This window comes from Balaenoptera ricei, chromosome 11 (assembly GCF_028023285.1).
Source record: "Balaenoptera ricei isolate mBalRic1 chromosome 11, mBalRic1.hap2, whole genome shotgun sequence".
NCBI lineage: Eukaryota > Metazoa > Chordata > Mammalia > Artiodactyla > Balaenopteridae > Balaenoptera > Balaenoptera ricei.
In genome coordinates, this window is record NC_082649.1 from 104919271 (window position 1) to 104937230 (window position 17960).

Genomic DNA, 17960 nt, shown 5'->3' on the forward strand with positions numbered 1-17960 from the left:
TCAATCAGCTGGTCTACATTTTCACCGACTCCTTTATGACAGAGAGCTCTTTAGTAACATTAACCCAACTGATTCCCACTATGTTTTTAAGGCATGCTACTGATCCTGGTACTCACCTTACATACAACTGTATTTATAAGGTTATAAGGTCTTTAGAGAATGGCATGCTATCATTCCTTAGGAAAACTAGAGGCGGTAAGACAAAGCTGCAAATCTATCATGGCTCCCTGACTCCCACAGCTCTTGGCTGCGATGGCACTGCCCTGCCCCCGCCTCTCCCGCCTGTCACAACCTTTTGCAGCCTTCAAGGGCCAACTCTATAAAAGAACCTGACCACACCACCCAGCCTGGAGCTATCCTTAATCCCTAGTAAGACCCAGGGCACTCTGCACTACCATTTTGCTTTTTATCATATTCCTTCAGAGTAGACACCAAGTAATTCACCTTTGAATCATAATACCCCATACAATTATCCTTTTAGTAGCAGTATAACTCAGTATTTTAACTGCTGGGGTCTTTTGGTTTTTTTTTTTGTGGGGGGGCACCAATAGTCATTTGCTGAACGAAACAATTTGTGTTTCTTGTACAGACCCAATCCAATCCAGTAAGTACTGACAATAAAACACCCGAATTCTTGCTATCACAAGAGTTGTTGCACCATTAATTTAAAGTAACGATGCTGAGAATTCCCTGGCGGTCCAGTGGTTAGGACTCAGCGCTTTCACTGCCGGGGCCCGGTTCAAACTAAGAGCTCACAAGCCGCGTAGCACAGCCCAAAAAAAAAAAAAAAAAAAAAGTTAACGATGTATTTTCAACTACGTACTCAATGAGGACTGACTACAATCACTCTAAATTCAGTATGTATTTCAGATTGTCTAGTAAAATCCCCACATGTAACTGAGAAATTTTCACTCCAGGTCACTAAAATCAGCAACCGAGCCCGGACCCCTAACTTGCCATCCAGACTCTCAGCAACATTTTATGGAATGCTACAAAACATATATACAAATTTAAAAAACAAATACCGTATTTTCACTGTTGCCAGGCAGCAGGGGAGCATATTTTTCTTCCTTTTGCTGCTAAAAATCATTGCTGTACTTACACCCATGGATCCCTCACACAGTATAAAAAGACTGACCACTTAACCCAGCTTAACCACTTGCTGCGTTACCTCAGGACACCTGACCCCTCTCCTGTCTTGAGGAAGATAAAACTGATCTGTAACCAGATTACTACCAGGTGCCTTGTGCTTAATAGGTGCTCAATTTAAAAAAAGTATGGATTTATGCCCACTGCTTACAGTTATTCCTGCCTTTCCACTCTTCTCCCAGTTAAGCTGGATTGTAGACAGAGAGATGAGCACTCAGCCCAGGGAACTCCCTGGTGGCCTAGTGGTTAGGGCTCTGGACATCCATCCTGCAAGCCGCACAACACAGCCAAAACAAACAAACAAACAAACAAAACCAATCTACACAGCAGGCTTGAAGTGGGCCCAACTCTGCTTATACTCAAGTTTCCCATCTCATAAAATCTACTTCCTGAGTGGAATGGATTAGAGGTAAGACAAGAAAAAGGGTGAATTCCTAATGACTCCACATTTTCAATAACAGGAATCAGGATCTGTTTCCATTTCGACTGCTGTGTATTGAATTTTCATTGACATAAATCACATGTAAAGACGTGGTAGGAGCACAGGCATGCCAGGCAGGAGGAGTCAGGCAGTCAGGATACGGTTTGCAAAGATTCACTGTGAGGGCCACGTAAGCTAAACTATGAGGCCTCGTTTACAGATACTGCACTCGTCTAGGCTTTAAGGCTTAAATCCTGGAATTGGTACCAAAACGCAAATGGAATACAAATGTCTTCGTGAATGTAATTCTACCATATTTTTGATACTAAGAACAAAGCCAGTAAACTACTTAAATCTTAACAGCACACGGTCAAGACTAACATTGCGTTCCAACGAATAAGAGACCATAACTCTCCATAAATACGTTTAAAATAAGTAGCAACAGGCAAGGGGGGAGGGGGAACGTGACATAAAGCAGTTGATGAGGATCAGGTTAGACTGTTTTCCTAACACAGCCGTATCGATTCACATCTGCTGTGTCTCCAGTCACCTTCCCCAAACTCAGGGTTACCCCTGACTCATCCACGTTGACCTAACCTGCACTGAGACCACAGTGGAGCTTCTGCCCCTTGAATGCACTCACCCATTTTTACGCTCTAATAAGTTGGGTCAGAGTTCCAACATGGTACTGAAACACTTCAAACTGCTGAAATAAAGATAAACTACAGATAGAATGGAAGGAAGCAAGTTATATTGTGCACTACCTGCATTCTGGCCAGAATACTGTAGAACAGAGTACAGTCCTGGGAGCAATGCTACTCACACCCATCTCTGCATGTCCTGAAGGGTTTCAGTCAGTAGCTGAACACCTACTGTAAGTCAAGGATTGATAAACACATTATCTGTAACTCCTACCACCTTGCTAGTCATGTATTCCTGTCCCCAGTTTACAATAAGGAAACTGAGGCTCTGAGACCAAATGACTTCCCAAAGCCATACAACTACTGGGTTGGCCACAAAGTTCGCTCGGGTTTTCCCATAACACCTTATTTCTAGAACTTTTTGGCTAACCCTACAGAAAGTTCTAGAGTCAGGATTTCAACAGTTGGCTCCAAGTCCTCTGCAGAGGCTTTTGTTAGGGTTAAGTGATACAGTACATGAAAACGCTATCAGAAAAGCACACCAATTTAGAGAAGTCAAAATAAAACTAGAATCGATACGTTTCTAAAAATCCACACCCATGAATGAATTTAAAGCCACTTTAGATTTTAACCTTCTTCCTGAGGCAGAACTTAGGAGTGTCACCACAGACCAAAGACTGGCAACCTGACTTCACTAGTTAAAACCCTCATCTGTAACTATGGGGCCACTCCAGGCGACCACCATACTGCACTCTCAGTCCTAATTAACAGAGCCCATCCACTCACAACGTGACTGTTGGTAGCCACAAGCTCTATTTTATTATTCCAGCAGTTTTTTACAACATGAAAATGGTGTACACTTTACTGTGAATCTCTCAACAGCATGCCCTTACTGCAGCGGCATCTGACACTGGCAGAATAAGAGTTCTATTAAATGAGACAGTACAGGAAGAGTGTTCTCCACACAGCAGGCCAGGCTGCCTTGGCATCAGTCTTCCGCTCTCCACTTACTGTCAGAAGGCTAGGAAGAGGAAAGAAGCCAGCAACTCTTAAAAGAAACTCTCACTCCTGCAAGGGGGGGGGGGGGGGGGGGGAAGCAAAATCTCTCTTGTGGTCAAGAGTTTAGACAACAGACCAATCATTCCAATTAGTCAAACTGTGGTTCTACTGCCTTTAAGTACCCATTTTAAGCTTCCATTTAGGTACCACAGACTTCAATTAGATTTTAAGAAAGGTAAAAAGAATCCAATCACAAAACTGTATTACAAAACTCACTTATAATACCTTAGAAAAGACAGCATTCGGCCTGTTCCAGATGTTCAAATGCAAGTGTAATAAATGCCCCTTAAGTTTTCCACTGATTTGGCTCAAAATATTTTAAAGAGACTGCACGTATGAAACACCTAGCTTGTTATCAATAGGAAAAGGAATGTGGACCTTTGGTTGCTGAGAAAAACTTACCCAATTTATCTGTGACATATTAGATAAGTACATAAATATATACTGTTAGCTTTTTTCAAATACTGTTGCCAAGAGTTGCGATTTGGAAAAATCTTAAGTCCTTAATTCAGCCCTTGGGAACCTAATAAATTATTCCTTTTATATTCCAGTACAGAGAGCTCCTTGTAGACAAGAATCAGGCTCAACAAACTAAAAACAGCATGAAACTATGTACGCGGCACTTTGTAGGTGTTTAAGCCTCCATCACAGTAATTTTTAAGAAGCATTTGAAAATAACTGCTTTGCAGAGGGGAAAAAAAAAAGCCTAAGAGGTAGGAACTTCTTTTCATCCATCTCTTTAGAACCTCAAAACCTTACACTCAACTTATAGGTCTTGAGCAAAAGAATAACAAAGTTCTTAATTCAAATTAAGGTTAACTCACTGATGCAGAAATTAACTGGTTATGTTTCTCTCCCAAAACTGGGTCAAACAATAGGAAAAAGGGAAAAACCTGTTTTTAAAAACTTGTCATTTGGGGGTACAAGATGAGGACGTAAATTAATCCTCCTGAAAAGAAAAAAAACTAATCCCGACTCTTGGCTTCTTTACCTTACCCTTTCTGTGGATCCCTCTGAATAATGCCTGAAACACACTATCTGAAGTCACAGATGAAAACTGAGCAATGTTTTCTTTTCCTAAGACCCCCAAAACCAGATGTAATCACTTCCTTTGGAAGTGCCCTATGGCTGCGGCCATGTGGTTAACATGTGGCAACAAGCACAAGCTTTACCAATAATAAAATCAACACCCAAACCCAAATGTGGGCCATTATGCCATTCTAAAATAGGTTTTCACGTTTGGAAAATCCAAATGGAGGTTGGCTAATTAATCTTCTCGCCTCGTTTTTAGATTAAATTGTATTCGTTTCACCTATCCAAGAGATGATGCAAAGGTTACTGCTGCTGCCATGATTTTGGAAGTTTGACAAATTCATGCTTTTTTCTGATAGCGCGGTTTTTTAAAAGCCTCCGTACCTTAAATTAGTGTTGACTCAAGAAAAGCGGGCCTTATCTGCCCCTTCCCGAACTGCCCCGTAAGACAAGTAACTTAGCATGTCAATGACGATAAAAATTCAAGAAGCGGGAAGCTATCGGGAAGTAGGCAGAACGAGTCCCGAAGCCTCACGGGCCTTCCGGCGGGGTGTCCCCCCACCCTAAACGGAGAGCTTCTCCAAGGCCCCACCTAAGCCCACAGAGCCCCTGGCATATGGCCCGCGCCAGGCCCAGCCCCCCTGCCCCCCGCCGCTCCAGGGCCCTCCCCCCACACGGCCCCCTCCCCGCACGTTCCCGCCAAATCCACCCCCGCCCTGCGTTCCGCGGCCCCGGAGCCCCCGCCTCGGCCCCAAGGACGCGCGGCCTCGTCCGCGGCGAGGCTGCGGCCTGGGCCCGACGGCCCGATTGCGGCGGCCCCGCGTCCCGGGCGGCAGGCAGGGCGGGAAGGCGGCAGGCCGCGGGGCGCAGTCCGGGGCCGGGCGGCGGCGGCCCGTTTCCCGCCTGACGCAGCAGCGGCGCAGGCCGGAGCGCGGCCGCCATCGCCGCCTCCCTGCTCCCGACCCTTCGCCCGCGGCCCCCACACCGCGGCCCCCGGCATGTTCGCGGCCTCACCTTCACCGTCGGAGAGGCCCGCAGCGGCGGAGACTCGGACGCAGGCCGAGAAGGCGGCTCGCGAGGCAGCGGCTGTTTATTTTCAGGGTCCTCGCCTGCGCCACACGCGGGTCTGCACACGACCCCACACACGCCGCTGCGCACGGCTCTCCTCCGCCTCGCCCACGCGGCCAATCAGCGCGCGGGGCTCGGCCGTCCAATTAGGGCCGCCTGCGGGGAGGGCCGCCCCGCCCGACGCGGCGCGGCGGGCGGGGCTCTTCCCCTGAGCGCGCGGCCCTTCCCGCCGTGCCCCGCGCGCGGCCTTCCCGCCCCGAGATCCGGCCTCTCAGGATCGGGGATGTCGGGGTCCTGCCTCGGCGACCGTTCTGGCAGCAGAGCCGAGGGGCGCCGCGAGGGGGTCTCAGGGAGGCGGTTGCGGTGCGCGTGGGGCCGGGAGGACTCCTCCCCGTGGCGGGCTCCGGAAAGAGTGTGCCCGCGGACCCTGAGCTCGGCGCGGCCGGAGCCCGGCCCCACTTCCGGGGCCTCTCGGTTTGGGGAAGTCGGACTGCCCAGTCACGCAGGTGGCCGTGGCTGCGGCCCGCAGGCCTGAGATTCGTTTGGGTTTTTCTGGGGCCCAGGCAGAGCCCCGGAGGCCTCATAGCTCCCACTTGCAGGACTGATAACACCCCCTTTCAAATAAAAGTCCCTCCCTGGGGAGCGGGCGGGGGTGGAAGGACGGCCCGCAACCTCGGTCCCAACACCCTTGTCACCGGAGGAGCATGGGATGAGTGACGTTCCCTGCGACAGGAGGGCCACCCGGCCTGGGCTGTCACGGTCCCGAAAGGCCTTTAGATTTTCTCCAAAAGACATTGTATATATAGCATAGATATTCTGTCATGGTGGAATAAAGTCAAACTGTTCAGTGGTAAACTAAGAAGTTACAGAATTTTGTGTCCCATTTGGGAATGGCCTTTATTAAAAACATGAAAGAAAAAAAAAAAAGTAAGAGTCCCCAGTCTCTTGAGCCCTAAAAGGCCCTAAAATCACTTCAGTCTCATACTAAACTTGGTGTCCTCTTGAGGTTAGTCTGCGGCCCATGTTGGCTGATGCCTGCCAGGAGTGTACTTTTCATTCTTTTAATGACTTACACTTGGAAAGTAAGCGCTCCTATCTTTTGTTATTAAGATGTTAAAACTGGGGTGATCAGTCCTTGTTTGTCGCGTTAGCTCCGCAGGTGGCTGTGTAGACTTGAGCTATTCATTTGCCCCCGGTTTCACCTCATTTGAATCCTAGTCGCAAGGCTGTATGGCTTCTTAAATCATGTTGTGAGGAGGTAGTATAGCAGAGTGGTTAAGAGCTCAGATGCTGAGAGTCAGGGTTAAACCTGATTAAAATCAATTATTGTAAAGCATTTAGCAGATTGTGTCCAACGTAGTGCTCAAGAGAGGGTAGCAATTATCAGAGTGGATGGACTATTTTAAGGACCAATGATTTTTTTAAAAACTTTTGTTAAGGCAATTTAAAGTAAAAATATTTTAAAATTATGAAAAGTCCCCATTTCCAATAAGATTGAGTTGCCTGGCACTTTATGCATTAAGTTGCAACACCAGAGTTACCAATAATAAAACGGTATTTTGTGCTTACATAGTTTTATTACCAAGAAGCTTATACAGCTTCATGGACTTCCCCTCCCTAACTGTTGAATCTTTATAATATCTTGAGGTAAGGCATAGTGTGGTAATTGCAGACACAACTAGTGATTTCCTAAGCCCTAACAGTGAGTCAGTGCAACACAAGAGCCTATGTAGGAAGTCCAGCCTGGGTGCCTCCACGCCACACCAGGAGGATGAATTAAAATTGTCGTAGGAACCATAAATTAATATTTTCTGACTTGATTTTTGTTTACCATTCCAACCACAGTGCTACATAAAATATTTGCTATTCATTATAGACGCAGGGACTGAATGTTCCTAATATTAAAAAAAAATTTTTTAAAAAGGGTGGGTGTGAAATAAAGATATTAGACATAATGTTCTTCTATAGGTTTAAAAGACTTAAGTAGAGGAATGGAAACATAATGTGGTCTTTGCTGTTTGGCTCTGGGAGGAACAGCTAATGTGTCTCTACCTGGCGTCCAGCTTTCCGCAATGACTACTCTCTACCTGGTGTCCAGCTTTCCGTAATGACTATTATTAATAGAGCCAGTCTGGTCATGAGGCATTCTGACTGACCCAGAGAAGGTCTGGGATGGAGCTGAGCTATAGTGACTCGTGTTGCGTGGATATGCGCCTCGGTACACCTGTTTCACTAGCGATGTTTGAAAATAAAGGGAAAAGGCCACCCCACTCAAAAGATAAGCTGCCAAGTGTATTTGAAGGAAGAGGCTCCTATTATGTTTCCCTCCCCTGGAGATGTATTTTATCCCCTCCTGCCCTCCAGTGTTCAGTCTAACCCAGGGTACTGTGCGCAGCATTGCAGGGGTTACAAAGGTGAGTTAAGACACAGACCATGCCCTTGAAGATCTTGCAGGATGACACGGGCCAAAAGAAAGTATTCAGTGTCCTCAAAGGACCAGCTAAAATGCTGTGATTCAGCATGATTCAGGATTCTTTCAAATGAATGCCAGTTGAGCAGCAATATCTGCCAACTCCTAATTTCCGCCTAAAATGCCCGACTGTCCAGCACAAGCCTTAGATCCTGTTGTTAAATGGAGATGATACTGTGTATATCCTTCTAAACCCTTCCGTGTCTTGTTTTCTCTGCCAACAGGGAAATAGTCTCTGACTTTGCTTGGAAAGTATGCAACTAAGGTTAAGGAGAATAAATTGTTTCCACCTCTCATGTCGGCTTCTAAAGCAGAAACATAGCTTACTAAGCTAAATCCTGAAATAGGAAGCAGTTATACAGTACTAATAATAGCTAATAGGTAATATAGAGAGAGTTCTTATTACAGTGCCTGGCATAAAGTAATTACTGTAAAGTATTATCCATCATTATTGTTATTATCATTATCTACTGAGTGCTTACTATACACCAGGCATTGTTTATAACCTCTTTGTAAGTTTTCACAAAACCCCTGTGAGATAAGTACTTTTATTATCCCTATGGGGAAATAGGTCCAGAGAATTTAACTAATCTGCCCAAGGTCAGAGAGTAAATAAATGACTGGGCAGGCTTCAAACAAGGGCGGCTGAAGTGCTTCACACAAAGCTTCCAGCCTCCCAGTAGTTACTGAGACCGAATCCTGCAATTTCCCATTGACTCCTTAAAGTGACAGAGTGGGGAAGGATAGCTGATGACAAGGAAAGTATGAAACACTGACTAATCATTTAGTGAGCTTTCCATTGGTTGGCTTCCTTCTCTGTGACCTTATGTTGAAACTATCTCTACTTCTGCAAACTAACTGGTAAAAGAAAAACTTTATTTGCAAATAGTTTTAAAGTTTCAAAATAAAACCACCCATCTATTTTTTATTAATAGAAAAGTAGATGCATTCATTTTAAAAAAGTAATTTTGGGACTTCCCTGGTGGTCCAGTGGTTAAGACTCCACACTCCTAACGCAGGGGGCCCGGGTTCGATCCCTGGTCAGGGAACTAGAAACCACATGCCACAACTAAAAGATCCCGCATGCCACAACTAACAGCCCGCATGCCGCAATGAAGATCCCTCGTCCTGCAACTAAGACCTGGTGCAGCCAAATAAATAAATAAATAAATAAATATTTTACAGTAATTTCATGTCAAGCATCTACATTATTTAAACTTTGAAATAGGTAGTGAATAGCAAGATAATGGTGTGTTTAAATTGTTTCCAAAGAGTATTTTTCAAGATGTCTTATGTTGTGTTTTGAGAGAGCATGATACGGTGTAAAATTGGATCATGTAGCTCTCATAATCTATAAACATAATGTAATTGATTTTTTTTGGGGGGGGAAGGATTTTTTATTTATTTATTTTTGGCTGTGTTGGGTCTTCGTTTCGTGCGAGGGCTTTCTCTAGTTGTGGCAAGTGGGGACCACTCTTCATCGCGGTGCGCGGGCCTTTCACTATCGTGGCCCCTCCCGTTGCAGGGCACAGGCTCCAGACGCGCAGGCTCAGTAGTTGTGGCTCACGGGCCCAGTTGCTCCGCGGCATGTGGGATCTTCCCAGACCAGGGCTCGAACCCGTGTGCCCTGCATTGGCAGGCGGATTCTCAACCACTGCGCCACCAGGGAAGCCCAATGTAATTGATTTTTAAAGATTAAATTTAAAAAGAACTATTATATAATTGGGTGAATAGGATCTAAAATCTAAAAGGACATTTAGTCTAATCTCAGAGTATTTAGTCTAATCCTCTCATTGTAAATTTAAATTTAAAGAAGACCTATAGAGTTGCACACAGTTCCTACAAGTGCTAAAAAGAACTGATGTTTCTTCAGCCATAAAAAAGAAATAATGCCATTTGCAGCAACATGGATGGACCTAGAGATTATCATATACGTGAAGTAAGTCAGAGAAAGACAAATACCATATGATATCACTTATATGTGAAATCTAAAATATGACACAAATGAACTTATGTATGAAACAGAAATAGACTCACATAGAGAATAGACTTGTGGTTGCCAAGGGGGAGGGGGTTGGAGGAGGGATGGATTGGGAGTTTGGGATTAGCAGCAAACTGGTATAGATAGAATGGATAAACAACAAGGTCTTCCTATACAGCACAGGAAACTATATTCAATATCCTGTGATAAACTATAATGGAAAAGAATGTGTATATATACACACACACATACACAACAGAATCACTTTTCTGTACAGTAGAAATTAACACATTATAAATCAACTATACTTCAATAAAATACATTTTTTTAAATATGAAAAAAACCCTGATGTTTTTAATATGAAAACAGGTGCCACCCACATGTCATAAGGGCTGTTACCTGTGCTTGTGCCCTGATTAGTCCAGTTAACTGCAGTGGAGGTAAGAAAAGGAGGGCCCAAATCTAATACTATACATTTCTTCATTGTGTCTCCAGCCCTTTTCTGTGGAAATTTACACAAATGGCCATTCTAGTTTATAAATTAGTAACTTATGAGTTTGGCAAGGATGAATCAATTTCTCAATCTTGAGAAATATACTCAGACTTCAATTTAAGAAACATGAACTTTAGACTCTACATTTTCATAAGGACTATGAAAATGTCCTCCAATTATGAATTATAACTACAAAAGAGAATGTTTGAATTTATACCTGGCTGAAGAATGGCTTTTAGGTAATTAAATATTACAGTCCCCACCCCAAGTGCCACTTCCAAGTGCCCAAATATTACCATCCCCACCCCAAGTCCCACTTCTTTCTCTTCCTCCCAATATCATGCAAATGGTATATATCCTTCTGGTCCATTTTTTATATTACATAAATAAATGTATGTATACATTAAATGTATAAACTTGGGCAGACTATTTAAATATAAAATTTTTAGGGCTTCCCTGGTGGCACAGTGGTTGGGAGTCCGCCTGCCAATGCAGGGGACACGGGTTCGAGCCCTGGTCCGGGAAGATCCCACATGCCGCAGAGCAACTAGGCCCATGCGCCACAACTACTGAGCCTGCGCTCTAGAGCCCGCAAGCCACAACTACTGAGCCCGTGTGCCACAACTACTGAAGCCCACGTGCCTAGAGCCCGTGCTCTGCAACAAGAGAAGCCACCGCAATGAGCAGCCCATGCACCGAAACGAGGAGTAGCCCCCGCTCGCCACAACTAGAGAAAGCCCGCATGCAGCAATGAAGACCCAATGCAGCCAAAAATAAATAAATAAAATAAATAAATTTATAAAAAAAAAAAAAAAAAAAATTTTTATAAATATGTAAAATTTATAATATTATATTGTATTATATATTCTGTAATATATATTACCATATGTATAAATTATATAAAATTTATATATAATATATAATATGAATAATTTAATTATATAAATATAGGTTATATATAATTTTTATATATGGTTTATATATATCAAACAATACATACATAGTATCATATCTATCTGCTTACTTGTTTGTGTTCCCTTACAAGAACCTAAGAGCTGCAAGGCAGGGACTTTGTCTTGCTTTGTCTGTTTTCTGCTGTACTTCCAGCTCCTAAAATGGCTCCCTATACATGAAAGGCACTCAAATAGTTGCTGAATGAATAAATATCAATCTTTATCTTGCTTTTCTAATTTGGTATTATGTTTCTGAGATCTATCCATATAAATGTATATACACACATATATCTGTATTCTTTTTTATAGTTCATTATTTTTTACTGCTGTGTATTATAGATATACTATATTTTATTTATCCACTTCCATATCCATTTCCCTAATGGAGGGTATTTATGTTATTTCCACTCTTTTGCTATTATACAATGTTGTAATAAGCACCCTTGTGTACAGGTCTCCTCAGGCACGTGTGGGAGAGTTTCTCTACGGTATACAAACCCAGAGGAGAGGTGCTGGCAGTGAACAGGCTGTATTTTACGTTTCACTGGTTGCCTGCCATGTGACTCTCAAAGTGGCCATACCAAATTATACTCCCAGCTGCAGTGGCTAAGCGTGCCATGTTTCTCAAATCTTTGCCAACATTTTATACTGTGAGATGATTTAATTTTTGCCTATCTGATGGGTGAAACATGGGGTCTCTCTTGTTTGTTTGCTTCTATTGAGATAATTGTAGATTCACGTGTAGTTGAAAGAAATAATACAGAGAGATCAGATGTACTCTTTACCCAGTTTCCCCCAATAGTAACATCTTGCATAATACAATGTCACAATCAGGATGTTGAAGTCGATACTGCCCACTGATTCTGTTCAGCTGTCCTCAATTTTACTTGTACTCTGTGTGTGTGTTGTTTAGTTCTATACAAGTATGTTTCACGCATAGGTCTGTGCGTCCATCTCTCCGCTCAAGAGACTGAACGGCTGCAACGTTGAGTTCCTTCAGAACTCAAAGACATGTATGTTATGTGTATCTCTTGAGGAGGAACTAGGACTCTATTTTATTGCTGAACTATTGTTTCTTGACTGCTTTTCCTTTATTCCTGCATTCCCTCACTTCCCTTAAGATCCTTAATTACTGAGACCTGTTCAAGGGCAAGCACTGTGGCCAGGCTTCGATCCCAACATGGCTTAGGCCAAAAATGGCTTCTCTTATGTCAAGAAAGCCATGCCGGGGCTTCCCTGGTGGCGCAGTGGTTAAGAATCCGCCTGCCAATGCAGGGGACACGGGTTCGAGCCCTGGTCCAGGAAGATCCCACATGCCGTGCAGCAACTAAGCCCGTGTGCCACAACTACTGAACCTGCGCTCTAGAGCCCGCGAGCCACAACTACTGAAGCCCGCGCGCCTAGAGCCTGTGCTCCGCAACAAGAGAAGCCACCGCAATGAGAAGCCCGCACACCGTAACGAAGAGTGGCAAGCGTGCGCAGCAACTAAGACCCAGCGCAGCCAAAAATAATAAATAAATTTAAAAAATAATAATTAAAAAAAAAAAAAAAAAGAAAGCCATGCCTGGTTCTCTTTCTCCAGAGACCACCTGCCCTACCTGGTAACACAATCTTCAAGTATTACAAATAAAGCTGCTGTGAACATTTGTGTAAAGGTTTTTGTGTGCATATGTTTCCACCCGGTATCTTGTCTTTTTCCCACATCACAGTGAGGTTGAACATACTTCATACATTTGTAGGCCATTTAAGTTTCCTCTTGTGAGAAAGGCTGATTTGCTCATTTTTTCTATTTTGTTGTTTGCCATTTTCCTACTGACTTGAAAGGGTCCTTTATATGTTCTGGATACCAATTCTTTGTCAGTTATATGATGGATGTTGTGTTTATTGATGGTTTAGTGATCATTGTTTCTCAAAGTGATGTGAAGAGTAAGAATTGATAAAGAATTTCTGAAACTTGCATTTGGATGAAGGGACAGAGGGGTTTCATTCAGGCTGCCCACACTGTGTTTGGGGAGACGGCTGCCCTACTCCCCAACGCTCTGTAGCACCACCTTTGCCTCTGTTATATGCCAACTATATGTTTTAACGGTGGCATGCAGGATGCCAGCCAGAGAGCATCAAAGCCTCTGCCTGCTGCAGGGCAAACGCCAGGCATCCTTACGTTTGCTTTTAACAAACCCTTTGCCTCATTCAGAGGAGGCATTCAGACGCGTTATTGCATCACAAACCCATGCTTCTCAGCATTTCGACCCTCGGAAGCTGCTGACTTCATGATATACTTTCTTCACGATGCTGCCATTTTCCCCAGCACTGCAGCCAGAATTTAGAATCCTGACTCACCCTCTAGCCAGCCACCGAGAATGCTGATTATTCTGGTATGGTCAGTGCTCTCAAAGTGACTTTGACGGGGGAAATAGCTTCTGGACAAGCCCAAGCCAGTGCAACCTCAGGTAACAGGGAGGCCTTTTCTTTCCTGACTCTCATCTGCTCAGCCTCTTGTTCTTTCTGCCTTGGCAGATGCAGAAGCCATGCTCCTGCAATCCTGGCCAGAAAGCTGCGGATTGTACGAGCTGGCAGAGCCTGCACTGTCCTTCTGAGCTCAGAGAGTTGTCTTTCCCATCAGCACTGAAGTCCCAGCTGGGGGCGGCACCCACAGTGCAATGGTCTGCAGAACTGAGTTACAATTCCAAATTTGGCTTGCATTTCGATAGATTACCTTATAAAACATTCACTCACCAAAATTATCTTGATTATCTTTTATGCACATTGCAGTTCCCCAAATTGCCAATGGAGAAACTGATAACACAGAGTTTCTTATAATTCCCCCTCAACCCACAGCAAAAACATAAAGGCAGGTAATAGGATTTCGAGGAGCATGAAATTTATACCTATAAAATGTTATACCAAATAAATATTAAAGAAAAGAAGCTTTGGATATTCAAAGGTCTGCGGTGAAGGTCAAACAGTTATAATATATGAAAATGCTTTGCAAATTCCACACAGTTTTACCAAGGTAAACTGTGATTAAGATCAATTTCTGTTAGCCTGACACATGTCATGAAATTCTTTTTCTAGGGCTTCCCTGGTGACGCAGTGGTTAAGAATCTGCCTGCCAATGCACGGGACACGGGTTCGAGCCCTGGTCCGGGAAGATCCCACATGCCGCGGAGCAACTAAGCCCGTGCGCCACAACTACTGAGCCTGAGCTCTAGAGCCCACAAGCCACAACTACTGAGCCCACGTGCCACAACTACTGAAGCCTGCACGCCTGGAGCCCATGCTCTGCAACAAGAGAAGCCACGACAATGAGAAGCCCGCGCACCGCAACGAAGAGTAGCCCTCGCTCACTGCAGCTAAAGAAAGCCTGCGCGCAGCAACAAAGACCCAACACAGCCAAAGATAAATAAATTCATTAATTAAAAAAATTTTTTTTTCTACACTGATTTATTACAAGTAAATAAAGTATTTTGGACACATGAATAAGCAATCACAGTATTTCTCTTGCATCTGAAGAATGATTGGAAGTAATTTTTCCCTTTATTTAGGGGTTGGTTTCCTCATTTGATGCAATAAAAGTTCTCGGGGGATTACAACTGACTCTAAAAGTTACTGGTGCTGAAGATTTACCCAAAATGAAGTCTGCTTTGAGTGGCACAGAATTCAAAGACAGCTCTGGACCAAACTGAAGTGAGTGGTGAATTCGATCTTTTCTGTGCTTCCTCCTTTCTTCCTTTTGGAAAATCAAATCCACATCTAGTTTCCTAGGGATTTCCTGAGTTGACCAGGGCCACTTCCTTCTCTCTTCCAGGTTGACCAGCCCCATTCCATCAGGGACTGTCATTTTACAACCCACGTATGCTACGGTAATAATAACCTCATTTACATAGCATTTCATGGTTTGCACATAAAAATTCAGTCAGAATTTATCGTGAGATTATTATGTGCCACACTCTGCTGGGCAGCTCCACCTTTGTTACATTATTCAGTCGTTTGTCATCTTATTATTTGAACCTATGAGGGTTTTTTAAAAATAAATTTATTTATTTATTTATTTTTGGCTGTGTTGGGTCTTCGTTGATGCACGGGGGCTTTCTCTAGCTGCAGTGAGCGGGGGCTACTCTTTGTTGCAGTGAGCAGACTTCTCATTGCGGTGGCTTCTCTTGTTGCGGAGCACGGGCTCTAGTCACGCGGGCTTCAGTAGTTGTGGCTCGCGGGCTCCAGAGAGCAGGCTCAGTAGTTGCGGTGCATGGGCTTAGCTGCTCTGCAGCATGTGGGATCTTCCCGGACCAGGGATCGAATGCGTGTCCCCTACATTGGCAGGCGGGTTCTTAACCACTGCGCCACCAGGGTAGTCCTGAACCTATGAGGTTTAGAAATCTCATAGATTCAAGCACGACCTCTCTAGGTGGGATCTAGATATTTAAGTAGGAGACATTAGCACCCTAACCTACTGTTTTTCACAGGGTGAGATGCCTGGATGCTTTAGGTGGTATACGACAGAGCATCAACTAAAATTGCGCCGTATGGTAATAAAGTGTCATCTCAAGGAGAAAGCCTCAGTTTGGTGCTTACCAGACTTTAACTCCTCTGTGACACTTTACCTACCCTGTGTTGAGTAGCCGTCTTGGATGTTATCATTTTATTGTGATAACATAATATACAAGTTATGCTGTTTTCTCACTTGTGCAGTAGGGTCTCCTCTTTTTTTTTTTTGGACATACACACATAGATGTTTTATTTTATGGCTGAACCATCTGAGAGAAAGTTGCAGATTTTGTACATTGTTTTCACAGAGATATAATTGACATATAACATTATATTAGTTTCAGGTATACACCACAATGATTCCATATTTGTATATATTGCAAAATGATCACCACAAAAGTCTAGTTACCATCCTTCACCACAGTTACTCATTTTTTCCTTGTGATGAGAACTTTTAAGACCTATTCTCTCGGAGGAATAAATTAGGAGTTTGGGATTAACACATACACACTACTATATATACGTTAGATAACCAACAAGGACCTACAGTATAGCACAGGGAACTCTACTCAATATTTTGTAATAACCTATAAGGGAAAGGAATCTGAAAAAATAGATATATATGTATGTATGACTGAATCACTTTGCTGTATACCTGAAACTAACACAACACTGTAAATCAATTTTACTTCAATAAAAAAAAAACAAAAACACTTCATACCAAAAAAAAAAAAAGACCTGTTCTCTCAACAACTTTCAAATACGCAATACAGTATCATTAACTATATTCATCATGCTGTACAATCTATTCCCAGGACTTATTTATTTTATAACTGGAAGTCTGTACACCTTTTGACCCCCTTCACTGATTTTCACCTACCCAACCCCTGACAACCCAGCAACCACCAATCTGTCCTCTGTTTCTATGAGCTCGATTGTTTTTGTTTTTTTAATTCCACATATAAGTGAGATCATATGGTATTAGTCTTTCTCTGGCTTATTTCACTTAGCATAACGCCCTCGAGGTCCATCCATGTTGTTGCAAATGGCAAGATTTCCTCCTTTTCCTCCAACTGAATAATATTTAGTTGTTTATATGTACCACAATTTCTGTATCCATTCATCTGTCAAAAGACACTTAGGTTGCTTCCAAAAGTTTCCACTTAAAATAAGAATAAAATGTGAGTTAATCTAAAAACAAACATGAAGTAAATAAGAGCAGAGGAAGTACACAAATGTGAAGAGTCAAAAGGATAGGTGGGTATGACAAAAGGGAGTCACGGCTGTGCCAGTGGAGCCAGTGTGGAAACCTAGTGAAATCCAAAGGACCGTCTATCGGCGGAGGAGGAGAGGAAAGTACCCAGGGCAGCATCTTGAGAGCCTGTCGCCTGGCCTGGGATCTGCCTTTGGGCTCTGACGGGCCTTCAGGGTCCGCTGTCAGAGTAATCTGTGTGATAATCAGGGTGGAAGAAAAGAGCCTCAAGAAATACACTACTGCCATTAAACGTAAAACCCAAGATTTTCTTGAATATGGCAAGAAAGCTGTTGAAGAATCAACACAATGGTCAACTATCCTGGAGGACTGACAGTGTTTTAAATTAAGGGGAAAATAAGAGGACAGAACCAAGCTCCTGCCGCTTCCGTCTTCTGTGTGCAGAGTCTTCAGACAGAAGAAGCCGAAGCAGGGCTGGCGGTGGGACACTCGAATGTCCGCAGACTCGCAGGTCCACCAGCTTTTCCTGCTGCCTTGCTCTTCAGGGGCAGCTGTCTGCAGGGCTGTTGGGTGGGGGTGGGGAGGGGGTGAAGTGTTAGCAGAAGGGACTTTGGAGAGGTCCAGCCCCTGCATGTCGTGTATGTCTAAAAATTCAGTGTAGGTGGTAGGTGGAAGGTCTTTTTAGCCACAGGCGGCATCTCAAGTGCAGAGCAATAGTCTCACTCTGTGTGTGTGGTGTGTGTGTGTGTGTGCTCACACACACACGCCTGCATGCAGCACCTTACACGCCCTTCATGATTGGAAGATTGGAAGAATGACACAGACGGTAAAAACCCCCTCTCAAGATAAACAACCCCAAGTGTGTTGACTGGGCCTCAGGGGGATCTAAGACCCCACTGGAGGTGAAAGTTGTCTTTGATTTCTGGTTTTTATTTCCTTTTCACTCCCTTTCCCCTTCCTTACTATTATCTTTCCGGTACTCTTAGGTAGTGGCC

At 43.7% G+C, this 17960-nt stretch overlaps 1 protein-coding gene across 5 annotated transcripts in view; it reads right to left on the minus strand.

Annotated features, from left to right (window-relative positions):
* CNBP (CCHC-type zinc finger nucleic acid binding protein) overlaps positions 1-17960 on the minus strand; it is a 55227-nt gene that overhangs the window by 4557 nt on the left and 32710 nt on the right. For 2 of the 5 annotated variants that reach the window (XM_059940495.1, XM_059940492.1), the window contains exon 1: positions 5317-5471. The exons of 1 other annotated variant lie outside the window; for it this stretch is intronic. The gene's annotated coding sequence lies outside the window, so the exon portion shown is untranslated. Of the gene's footprint in view, positions 1-5316; positions 5472-17960 lie in introns of those variants that run through there. 2 more of the 5 variants (XM_059940496.1, XM_059940494.1) reach the window with 1 other exon arrangement.